Source organism: Panthera onca, chromosome B2, assembly GCF_046562875.1.
Source record: "Panthera onca isolate mPanOnc1 chromosome B2, mPanOnc1 haplotype 2, whole genome shotgun sequence".
NCBI lineage: Eukaryota > Metazoa > Chordata > Mammalia > Carnivora > Felidae > Panthera > Panthera onca.
The window spans coordinates 35,356,318-35,368,185 of NC_138343.1; positions in this window are offsets into that span (position 1 = coordinate 35,356,318).

The following is an 11,868-nucleotide window of genomic DNA, read 5'->3' on the forward strand; positions in this document are numbered from 1 at the left end:
AAAGCAATTATAACTCTAGGACACCGAGGAGCAACAAATGTAAACTGCACCAAAGCCTTATTTCCACAGCCCATGGCTTATAGGGACACCCAGAGGGGGGAAAATCACACAGAAAAAATTATGAACCACTCAAAACCACATTCCATCGTGAAAGTGAATGGGGGAAAAGAGGAGGGTTAATACTCCTGGGAACTTGATGTAATAAGGCAATCTGAAAGAAACTTTAAGGGGGGAAATGTAGTTTTCACGTGGTGGCCAAAATAAAGAATGGAAAGTACTGGAAAAAAGGACAGCGTGAAAAAACAGGTATATTTGAACAGAAATCAAACAAATCGTTTAGAAATGAGAAGTATACTCGTGGAAATGATTGAATGACAAAAAATCTTGCTCAGCATTCCCTCTACTGAGCAACCTAGCAGTAGTACTTAGAACTATACTTAAGTACTTCTACTTAATAGTACTTCAGTTAGCTCTGGGCTGGGTTAGTGGCCCCCCTGTGGTCTCATTACCATCTGCACTTACCACATTGTACGGGGGCTGCCTGCTTTCTGGTCAGTCTCCCTTGTTAGATTGTAAATTCTGTTTTTGGTTTGTTTTATTTTAGAGAGAGAGTGAGCCAGGGAGAGGAGCAGAGAAAGAGAGAAAATCCCAAGCAGGCTCCATGACCAGTGTGGAGCCTGGCACGGGGCTCAATCCCACAACTCTGGGATCATGACCTGAGATGAAATCGAGAGTCAAATGCTCAACCGACTGAGCCACTCAGATTGTAAATTCCTTGAGAGCAGGGCCGTTCTGTTCATGTTGGCATAGTGCCTGGCACATGGTAGACACCGACTAAATATTTTCTATAAAATGAATGAATAAGCAAAAGTACTTTAAAAAAATTGTAGTTATTTACAGTAGCACCGCGTACAGAATGAAAACTTTAGGAAGACCCATATGCCCCAAAGAAGGATCAAACAGCAGAAAATGAATAAGAAATAAGCCTTGTAGACCTTGAGAATTGCCAAGTATATAAACCACCAATCCCTGGAGTCCTGTGGGGAACTAATGTTACAATGAAAAGAGAATACGAAATAGTAAGTAGCCATTAGTTGTAACTAGGTTGACATCACAGTAAACAGGCTAGGAGGGAACTGGAGGTGATCATGCCAAGGTCAGCATGAGAGTTCAGGCCTCACATCCGAGGGGCAAGGCACACCAGATATTGGAGAATGTATGCAGCTGTAAAGAAGATGGGCTTGTTCTGGATGCAGGCTGGTTTACTAGTTCTGGGTGAGAACATTCTGGCTACTGTCTCTGTTCACTCTCTTCACTCTGGGTGGGAGTGGGGAGCCCCGGCCTCTTTTCTGTCATGGATCCCTGGGGAGCCATACCCAGACATCAACCCCACCCAGAGGCCGAGCTACAAAAGGAGCCCAATTTAAGTTCTGGCACCCCACCCCACCCTGCCCCAAAACACGTAGGTTTCTACTGAGCAGTTTCAAGAGCTAAATTCAAGCAGCTGTCCTTTTCAGGGACTCCTCCGCAAAGGGAAGTGAGCTGTACCTCCAAAGGTCCCACCAGACCCTGTTGCTCCTGGCTTCCAAGTATCAACTCCATTTGTTTTTACGATATGAGGCCAGGGCTATGATAATTACCCTCAGATGATTATTTCCACGGATGAGGAAACAGAGACCCAGAGGTTAACTCGCCCAGGGTCACACAGCTAATAAGTGGAGCCAGGATTCAGGTCGGAATCTGCCTAAGTCTGCTACCACACGCTCTTAAACACAGGTCAAACGCAGAAAATGGACAGGTGTCCAGAGTGATGACCCTGGGTCTCCAGAGGCTGCCCCCGGCAGGCCGGTCACTTCAAGGGTGTTGCTGGCTTGAAGGCCTTCTGGATCCATGGTCCGAGGAGAGAGCAAGCTTTCAGCACTCGCCACACACACTCTGGCAGCTCACAGCTCCTAACGATACCGAGGTAGTCACCATACCCATGTGAACCAGAGGGGTTCACAGGCTGGTGCCAGCCTCACTCCCGTCCTCCTTCTTTATTTATTCATGCCTGGTGTAGAGACAGCCCCTCCTTAAAGGGTCATCACTCTACCCCTGGGATTACCCTCTCTGCGGGCCGTCTCCAGCCTTGGAGCTCCACAGTTGCTGACTTCTCTAGAAAGAGCCTACCTGGTATAGGAAGCATGCAGTCTGGAGTCAAATGTCTGGCTCTGAATCCTGTCATTGTCGCTCACAGCTGTGTGGCCCTGATGGCCTCTCTGAACCTCGGCTTCCCCAGGTCTGCAATAAGAACTGGCAGTAAGGACGGGCGCCTGGGTGGCTCAGTCGGTTAAGCATCTGACTTCCGCTCAGGTCATGATCACACGGTTTATGGGTTCAAGCCCCGTGTCAGGCCAGCCCCACTTCGGGCTTTGTGCTGACAGCACGGAGCCTGCTTCTGATTCTCTGTCTCCCTCTCTCTGTGCCCCTCCCCCCACCACTCACATGCGCACTTTCTCTCTCTCTCAAAAATAAATAAGCATTGGGGCACCCGGGTGGCTCAGTCGGTTGGGTGTCTGACTTTGGCTTAGGCCATGATCTCATGCTTCATGACTTTAAGCCCCACATCAGGCTCTGTGCTGACAGCTCGGAGCCTGGAGCCTGCTTCTGATTCTGTATCTCCCTCTCTCTCTGCCCCTTCCCTGCTTACTCTCTGTCTCTCTCAAAAAAAAAAAAATAAATAAATAAAATAAACATTAAAAAAAAAGGAGCACCTGCTGTATGGTTCCATTTATATAAAGTCCTTAAGCAGGCAAAATTAATCTCTGGAGATAAAAATCAGAACAGTGATTACCTTTGGGGGAGGAATGGCTGGACAGAGGCATGAAGAATTTTCTGGGGGCGTAAGAATGCATTATCTTTGTTGGGATGGTGATTACACACGTGGCTACGTTAGGAAAATCTCACAAGCTGTACTCTTAAAACCCAGGCATTTTATTGTGTGACCATTATTTCTTAATTGAGGAAAAAATATTCAGGACTAAGATTGTTGTTTCCTCGTAGTGGGTATCCAGGGGAAGGTGCCGTCAAAATGTCTACTGCACACACTCACACGAATTCTTGTGTAACTAGAAAACAAAACGACTCCCTCCTCCACTGTTCCCTACCAGCCCTTGGCAGAATCTGAATCCTCGTATGTAATCCTGTGCTGGTAAGTTTAATAACTGGTCCTCTAGGAAGAAAAACATTCTGATTTGTAGCACTTGCCGAATGCATGAGGTGGAAACACTCTCGCTGTGACTGATTTTAAGCTGCTAATGTGACATGTCACTGGGCGTGGAGTTGGGAAGAGATGGGCACAATAGGGGCGCCTGGGTGGCTCAGTCGGTTGAGCGTCCGACTTGGGCTCAGGTCATGATCTCGCAGTCTGTGAGTTCGAGCCCCACGTCGGGCTCTGTGCTGACAGCTCAGAGCCTGGAGCCTGCTTCGCATTCTGTGTCTCCCTCTCTCTCTCTCTGCCCCTCCCCTGCTCATTCTCTGCTTCTCTCTCTCTGTCAAAAATAAATAAACATTAAAAAAAAAAAAGAGAGAGATGGGCACAATTGACTTTGGCGAGCCAGTGGGAACTGACTCCAGCACACTGCCGCCACAAGCCTTTATTGTAAAACTCCAGGGGAGTCCTGGCAGAGCTGAGGGAGCAGCCGTTAAGCGTCGTCGTGTGTCGTGTGTCGTGTGGTTCGGGAGCCAGCAGCCATCTCCTGCCAGCTTGAATGTGAAGGAGGGTGGACCCTGCCCCAAAGCAATCATGTGAAATCCCAAGCCCGTTGTAAGAGGGGTCAGCCTTGCAAAATAATGGACTTCCAACAACCTTATAACTGGGGTTAGCAACGCATTTGGCAGCCTCAGGATTTTTACATGATAGTACGGGCTATTTCATTTTAAATTCCTGAATTTTAGGGGTGCCTGGGTGGCTCAGTCAGTTAAGGGTCAGTCAGTTAAAGGTCATAATCTCGTGGTTCACGAGCTCGAGTCCCACATGGGGTTCGTGCCCACAGCTCAGAGCCTGGAGCCTGCTGCAGATTCTGTGTCTCCATCTCTCTCTGCCCCTCCCCTGCTCGCATTCTGGCTCTCACTCTCCCTCTCAAAAATAAATAAAAACATTAAGAAAAAAAATTTTTTTTAATTCCTGAATTTTAATTTCTCTTGAGGAAGACAAAGAACAAAATCTGGCACCACGAGGCCTGCATCCACTCCTGACAACAGGCCATAACAGAGTAAAAAAAAAAGCTGCCCTCACGAGAAGTCCGTGGCTCTCCAAATCTCAACAACACACTTGCCACAGCCAGTTGTGTTCCCTGCGTGGTTCTAGTCGGCATTGGAGTTTGTAAATCCTAGTTGCGGCTGTGCCCTGTCTGAGAATTAGTTTGGTCTTTGGCAGCACAGCGTGTGTGTGTGTGTGTGTGTGTGTGTGTGCTCACGAACAGCTACCTGTGAGATGAACTGAGGAATATCCATTCACACCCACCATTCCCCCAGTGAATTGCCAAGATTTGGCATCTTGGGCACCTGTGCTCACTCTGGGTGCTCGGCAAGACTTGGGACATCAAGGGATACCAGAACCCAGCCAGGGTATTGCCTGGCTTCCCAGGCAATTGCCCTGATTCCCTACCCTGGTTCAACATTAGAATCACTAGAAGAGTTGGGGAGAAAAAAAAAAAAAAAAAAAAAAAACAGTCCTCAGCCCAAACAAATGACTAAGAATCTCCGGGGATGGAGTCTGGAAATGAAACTGTTTTGAAAAAGCAGTACCGGCAATTCCTGTGTGCACCTTTTCTTTTTTTTTTCCAGGAAGTGCTATTTAGGGTGCCTTTTCCTTGCACTAAGGGAAAGGTCACATGCAGAGGCCAGCGATCTCTTCCCTCCTCAGGTTGTAATTCCCATTCCAGCTTGTAATAAAGGGGTGGGGCAGTGAAAGAGGTGAGGCTTACTCACCCGCCCCCTGCTGGAGACGGGTGCAAGCTGCATTTTGTCCAGAAGACTGGGGGGTGGGGGGGCAGTTAGGGGGCGGGAGTGCTGGGGTGCCATCAGGCACCAGAGGCAGAATGAGCTTTGGCTCACAGTGAGTGCAGCTGTGTACCCTGGAGTTTCTGCCCTGTGACAGCTTAGGAGGGACAGAAAGTAAAAATCCCCCTTGATGCCTTCGACCAATATTTATTGAGCACCTACTATCTACTGTTGTAGATGCTGGGGATATAGCAGTAAGCAAAATAGACATAAATACCTGCCTTCTTGCACTGACATTCCAGTGATGGAGATAGACACTAAACATAACCCCCCAAAGTTAGTGTATCAGCAAGTGAGAAGTGAGAAAAATAAAGCAGAGAAGGAGGACTGGGAATGTGCAGTGGTGGTGCAATTTGGGGAGTTTGTGGGAAAGAGGAAAGGCCCTGGTGAGAAGGTGATGTTAAAGCAAAGATCCTTTTTTGAAGTTTATTTAATTTGAGGGAGGGAGAAGGAAAGCACAAGTGGAGAAAGGGCCAAGAGGGGGAGAATCCCAGGCTGCCTCTGCACTGTCATCACGGAGCCCGACACGGAACTCGATCTCGCAAACCACAGACAAGGTCATGACCTGAGCCAAAATCAAGAGTCAGACGCTTAATCGACTGAGCTCCCCAGGTGCCCCTAAAGCAAGATTTGAAGGAGGTGAGAGGGTGAGCCATGCAGGTATCTATCTGGCAGAAGAGAGTTCTAGGTAGAAGGAATGGCAAGTGCAAAGGCCACGAGGTCAGTCAGCATGTGGCAGGTTGGAAGGCAGAGAGGAGGCCAAATGCTCAAGCAGAGCAAGAAAGGGAACAGGGGTGGAAATCAGGGCAGGGAGTTGGGCCTTGTAAGCCATTGGCTATGGACTTGACTATGACACGCAGTGAGGCATAAGCTAGATATATCCCTAATATAGCCCAGTGGAAGGTAGCCTTTGAAAAGATTGGAAAACTGAGGCTAGAGTAGTGGACATTCTGGCAGTTTCTTTCACATTTTCTCTGGGGACACTGGGGAGGGGGCTAGCTCGCTCACACTGGAGAACTGAACCCTGAGCTGGGTGGAAAACTGAGAAATGTACACAAGGCCTGGGGGGAGGAGGGAGGACAGGGTTAGGGCTTGAGGAACCTGGTCAAGATAGACAATGAGGCTGGAGGGGGGCGGGGTGGTGGGCGGTGTGGGACCAAAAGCCAAACTCAAGAGAGGGCAGAAAATTGAGGAGGGAGAACCCTGCACTCTCCCATGACCCCTTCCTACATGCTCAGAATGTCCTGTTCCCGGGAGAAATTTGGGGAGGGCCTACTCCATGGCAGGCCCCATGCTCACTTCTGGGGACCCAGAGAGAAATAAGCCAGGGTCCTGGTCTCTCTCTCTCTCTCTCTCTCTCTCAGGGTTTTGTAAGGAGTAAAGCCTCAGGCAAGATTTGAGAGGGTCATTTGTCATATTTCCCCAAGGTTCTGGGACAGGGGCTCTCTGTTGAAAGGAAAGAAGGAAGGGAGAAAGCTGGTGGGAAGAAAGGAGGCAATTGTGCGGCTCTTTGGTAGGAGAAATGGATCTGAGTGGGCTTTGCGTGGCTGGTAATAGAGCAGCGCTCCCAGAAGCATGGAAAGAGGGGAGCTTAGTCACAGAGCAGGTGTGTTAGTGTGGGCTCGCAGGCAGAGAAGAGGTCCCGCTGTTGTGTGGGAAGATGCGAAGAGGTAGCTCAGGCTGGGAAGTGGGTCGTGGAAGAAAGGTCGCCAGTGGGCAGGGCAGCTGGCTGTGCAGGAACAATTTGTTCTCTTTTTCCACTTGGAAACCTGTCGGTTCTCTCCAAGTTGCTTATGTTTCTGCACCGGCTGCTGTGGAGGACCCAGCAGTCCTTGAGAAAGGCCCACAGCTGTTTGGATATAAAAGAGTGACCCGGAGCGTGAGGCCCCACACGCTGGCCGTGTGCTCGCACTCTGGGCGTCTTCTCAGGCACGGCCTGGCACCGTTCCTGGGCTGTGGCCTTGCCTGGCTGGCTCCCTTCTGGCGCCTCCCTGCCCAGGCCCGGGGCCTAGCTCTGTGGGGGCCCCCTCGCCTCCCCCAGAAACACAATCCCTCCCTCTGCCCCCTCCCAGCCTCCCAGGGGCATATCTCATGCCTCCTGCACAGTCGCTGTCAGCCCAGCCCCGGCTACGATTTCACACACACCACCCTTCTCTCTTCATTCCCGGTTTCCCAGGACACCTCCCTCGGCCCCACCTGATGCCTGCCTCTGGTGACCTTGAGTCCTTCCTGAATAGTAGGGTGGGTGCCAGGGCCTGGCAGGCACAAACGTTGCCCAATCCCTGAGAATGCCAACTTTGAAACTTGATCGTTCGCACGCTGAAGAAGAAAGAGCTGTTTCTGTTCTTCACTGACGTCCTCCCGGCCACCCACGTCAGGACTGACACACATTTGCTGTCTTGTCCACTTCAGCCCTCTTTGCACCCTGAGAGCCGACCCTCCGCCTGGGCAGCCAGCCCTTGGCTGGCACGTACTGAGGGAGTGTGGTGTGGCCTCTCCCGTATTCCTCCCAGAGCTAAATGGCTCTGAATAATGACACCACTCAGATGGAAAAAATTTCGGACCCCCGGGGCCACAAAGGGGCAGGGGTACACAGGAGCCGAATATGGGAGGCTTTCTGGAAAGGTGACCGGCAGGAAGGCAGACGGGCGCCTGAGGCCTGGCACCCACGCCTGCTGAGGGGGCAGGAGACAGACCAAGTCCTCCTAGAAGACAGCTTTGGTGGGATTTCCGGCAGAGGGACGAGTGGAAAAAGTCTGGCTGTTTGGGGAAGGACGGGGGAGCCCAATCTACGAGGGATGTTGTTAGCTCGCTCATCTTCCTCCCCGAGTCAGGGACTGGCCATAGGGCCCACCCCTCCCGTCGGCACTGGTGGTGTGGCCTCTGCCCTCACATTAACACCCAGAACTCCCAGCCAGGGCCTCCCAAAGACCAATAGTGGGGTAAAGGATTCAGGCCGGGGAGGGGGAAGGGGGCTGCGAGGTGGCAGGCATGGGCTGGTGGGCAGGAACAGGTTTCAGCTGGCTGCCTGCACCTTCCCTGGAGCTGCGTCATCCCACTTGATGTCTGTCACGGGCCATTAAGCTCTCAGCAGGTGCTGTGCTTGACTGAGGCTGGGGGCGGGGTTGGGGACAAGGGGGAGCCCTGAGAACACACCAGCCTGTTCCCTCCTGGGCCTTGGCTCACTAGAGATAAATGCTCCTCTTGGGAATCTTCATTCCCCCTCGACAAAGCTATGCCCTCACAAGCCCCTGGAGATTTCCTGTGTGTGCACACACACACACACACACACCCATAGCATCCAGGCCCTAAATTCTGACACTTCTTCCCTGCTGGCCCCCAGATGCCCCCTGCTGCCCCAGGCCCGCCAGTGAGAGGCCTTTTGGATGCCCCTAGTCTGCACACAAAGCCCTCTTTGCATCCCAGGGCAGAGTTCTCTTGACAGCCAGCCACATGACCCAGCCCTGCGGTTCCTGGTGGGGCATCCCTCCCAGCCTCTGTCCCTCCCTCTTTCCACCTCTCTGGGCTGCAGGGAACTGAGCTCTTCCAGCTTCCTTTATGGCTTTGAAAGCAGAAGGGAGAAAGCACGAGACTTATTCAAGCCAAGGACCCCAAGAGCCCTGAAATAGGGATCTCCCCACATAGAAGGAGATGTGTTCATGCCCATCAGATCAGGGGCTCCTCTGCTTAAAACTCTGTACCCACTCCCCTTAGCTCACAAGCACATCCACTCGGCAGACAGAGCCTGCCAGGGCCAGACCCTTGGAGTCTTCTCAGCCTATGTCCCGTCATTCCCCAGCCCCTGGACACCCAGATGTGCTGGACTGTCCGCTCTTCTCCCCAGTCAAACCTTGGTTTCTCAAGCCTAATGCCCCTCTGCACATGCTGTTCCTTCTGTTTTGAATGCCTTTTCCACTTTGTCCACCTGGAGAGTTAACTCATCCTTCACCCTTCAGGTTGCCTCTGCTAGGAAGGCTTCCTTAATAGCACCTACTATTCTCTGCAGACTTTGATGCCCCTTCTTTCGATCCCTTGTTCAAAGCATTTCCCACATCATAGTTTAGTGGTTAACAGGCCCATCTTCCTCATTAAACTACGAGCTAAGGGGTAAGGGACTGCGTTTAATCTATAGCTTCTATCCTAATGCTGACACATAGTAAGTGCTTAAGAAATACTTGTTAACTGCATGCATGACTTAATAATGGGGCAGAAGAGATCAAAGTAAGCAGAGAGGAACACCAGGTCTCTGAGGAAAGAAAGCAATTCCAGTGGTCGATATCAAGGAAGGCTTCCTGGAGGAAGTGAACTGTGGAGACATTCCAGGCAAAAGGAACTGATTGGTTAAGGCAATGGGGTAACCATAGCAAAGGTCTTCCATCAGGATCAAGAATGTGTGTACCCAAAGCTCCCTGAGTGTCTACTCTCTCCCAGGTCTCACTCTGAGCCCTTACACATGGCACGGTCCCATTTTATCTTTCCAACCACCACGGGAGGGTGGCGCTCTAACGATGCCCATTTCACACGAGGAGAGTGAAGCTCAGTTACTGGCCCAAAGCAGATAGGTTGGATTTGATGAAAGAAGTAGAGGGGCACCTGGGTGGCTCAGTTGGTTGAGCATCCAACTTCGGCTCAGGTCATGATCTCGCAGTTCACGAGTTCGAGCCCAGCATCGGGCTCTGTGCTGATGGCTCTGTGCTGATGGCTCTGTGCTGATGGCTCGGAGCCTGGAACCTGCTTCGGATTCTGTGTCTCCCTCTCTCTCTGCCCCTCCCCCACTTGTGCTCTGTCTCTCTCAAAAACATAAAAACATTAAAAAAAAAAAAAAAAAGAAGCAGAGCCCCAGGAGTGGCAGAGGATGTGGGGTTTGACCTTTTATGACGCGGAAGCTGCTTAAAATATCGATGCTTCTGAGTCCAAGATCATCAAAGCAGGCAGTGGGGAAGATGGGTGTAAAATGGGGGAAGCAAAAATGGACTGAATCTGCAAAGAAGGGCTGGGGCTCAGCAGGATGAACAGGCAGCCACCTCCAAGCCACCAACCTCCATGACACAGGTGACCTGCAGAAGCAGCAGGCCCCCTTTGTCCTGGAGCCAACCACACACCTGTCCCAGGAGCTAGACAAGCTGGTGGTCTGTGGCGAACCCACTGAACTGGTGGAGAGGGTGTGTGCTGAGCCTCGGGGGGATGCCTGCAGGCGAGAAGCAAGTCAGGCAGAAAGGCTGGCAGCACAGTGAGGGGCTGAAGTGGGGGGACCGAGGAGACAGGACCCCGGAAGATTATTTTGGGCGTGGGCGTCTTGGCTCTCCTTCCTGGGCTGATGCAGCTCTGAGGGTACCTGTGCCATGTTCAGAGTTGAGCTACTAGGTGGCCTCCTGCAGGTGCCCCTGTGCCCTCTCCTGGCCTGTATGAGGGGCACATCTTGCTGTTTGGGTCTAGACTCTGCTCTAGAAGCCCAAGGCACTGGCAGCTGAGGGCTGAGATAAGCTTCTGGGCTCAGGGTGTAACATTTTGTCCATTCCATATGGCTTCTGAGGCCCCACTATGTTCTGGACACCCGGCTGGGCTGGGGACCAGACAGGCAGTGCGTGTCCCCGGGCCCTGCCTGCAGGGAGCCAGTGTATAGTCTGGTGGGAGGCAAGGGAGGAAGCTGGGCACCGGGCAGTTGAGGGGAGAGGAGCATCAAGGAGAGAAGCCTCCCCAGACCTGGGAGGACATCCAGGAAAAGTGGCATTTAAGGATGAATCTGATCAAGTCCCCAGCTCTAACAACCATGGACAGGAAATCCAGGAAATCAGCCCTGTAATTGGCAAAGTCCTGACCATGGGACCTGTTGGGCCAGCAACTCAGTGTCCTCTTAACTGTATCATGCGGGAACACGAAAAGAACGGAACAAACCTGTGGGTGGAGAGTTAATAATGGGACATTGTAACATGTGGACGTTATTTTTCTTTTTATTTTTTAAGTAATCTCTACCCCCAACACGGGGCTCAAACTCATGCCCCCTGAGATCAAGAGTCACATGCTCTACCGACTGAGCCAGCCAGGTGTCCCTGGATTCTAATTTAAAAAAAATGCTGTTGGATCAGTCTACGCAGGCTGCCGTAACAAGATACCCCAGCCATAGAGGCTTAAAAACAATACAAATTTATTTCTCACAGTTCTGGAGGTTGGAAATCCCAGATCAAGGCACTGGCAGGTTTCCTTTTCCGGTGAGATCTCTTTTCCTGGTTTGCAGCTGGCCACTTATCTCCACGTGGCCTCCCCTCAGAGGGAATGTGGGGTGGGGGGAGAGGTGGGTATGAAGAGATTGTTCCTATTCTTCTTCTAAGGCCACCCATCCTTTTGTTTTTTTTTAAACAGTCAAGTTTTTTTTAATGTTTATTTTTTAAATCTTTTTTTAAAAAATGTTTATTTTTGAGAGCAAGAGAGAGAGAGCGCACGCAATCAGGGAAGGGGCAGAGAGAGAGAGGGAGACACAGAATCCCAAGCAGGCTCCAGGCTCTGAGCTGTCAGCACAGAGCCCAACGTGGGGCTCGAACTCACAGATGGCGAGATCATGACCTGAGCTGAAGTCGGACACCCAACCAACTGAGCCACCCAGGCGCCCCTTTTAATGTTTATTTTTGACAGAGAGACAGAGCATGAATGGGGGAGGGACAGAGAGAGAGGGAGACACAGAATCTGAAGCAGGCTCCAGGCTCCAAGCTGTCAGCACAGAGTCCGATGCGGGGCTCGAACTCACGGACCGTGAGATCATGACCTGAGCTGAAGTCAGACGCTTAACCAACTGAGCCACCCAGGCGCCCCTTATTTTTTTTAATTTTT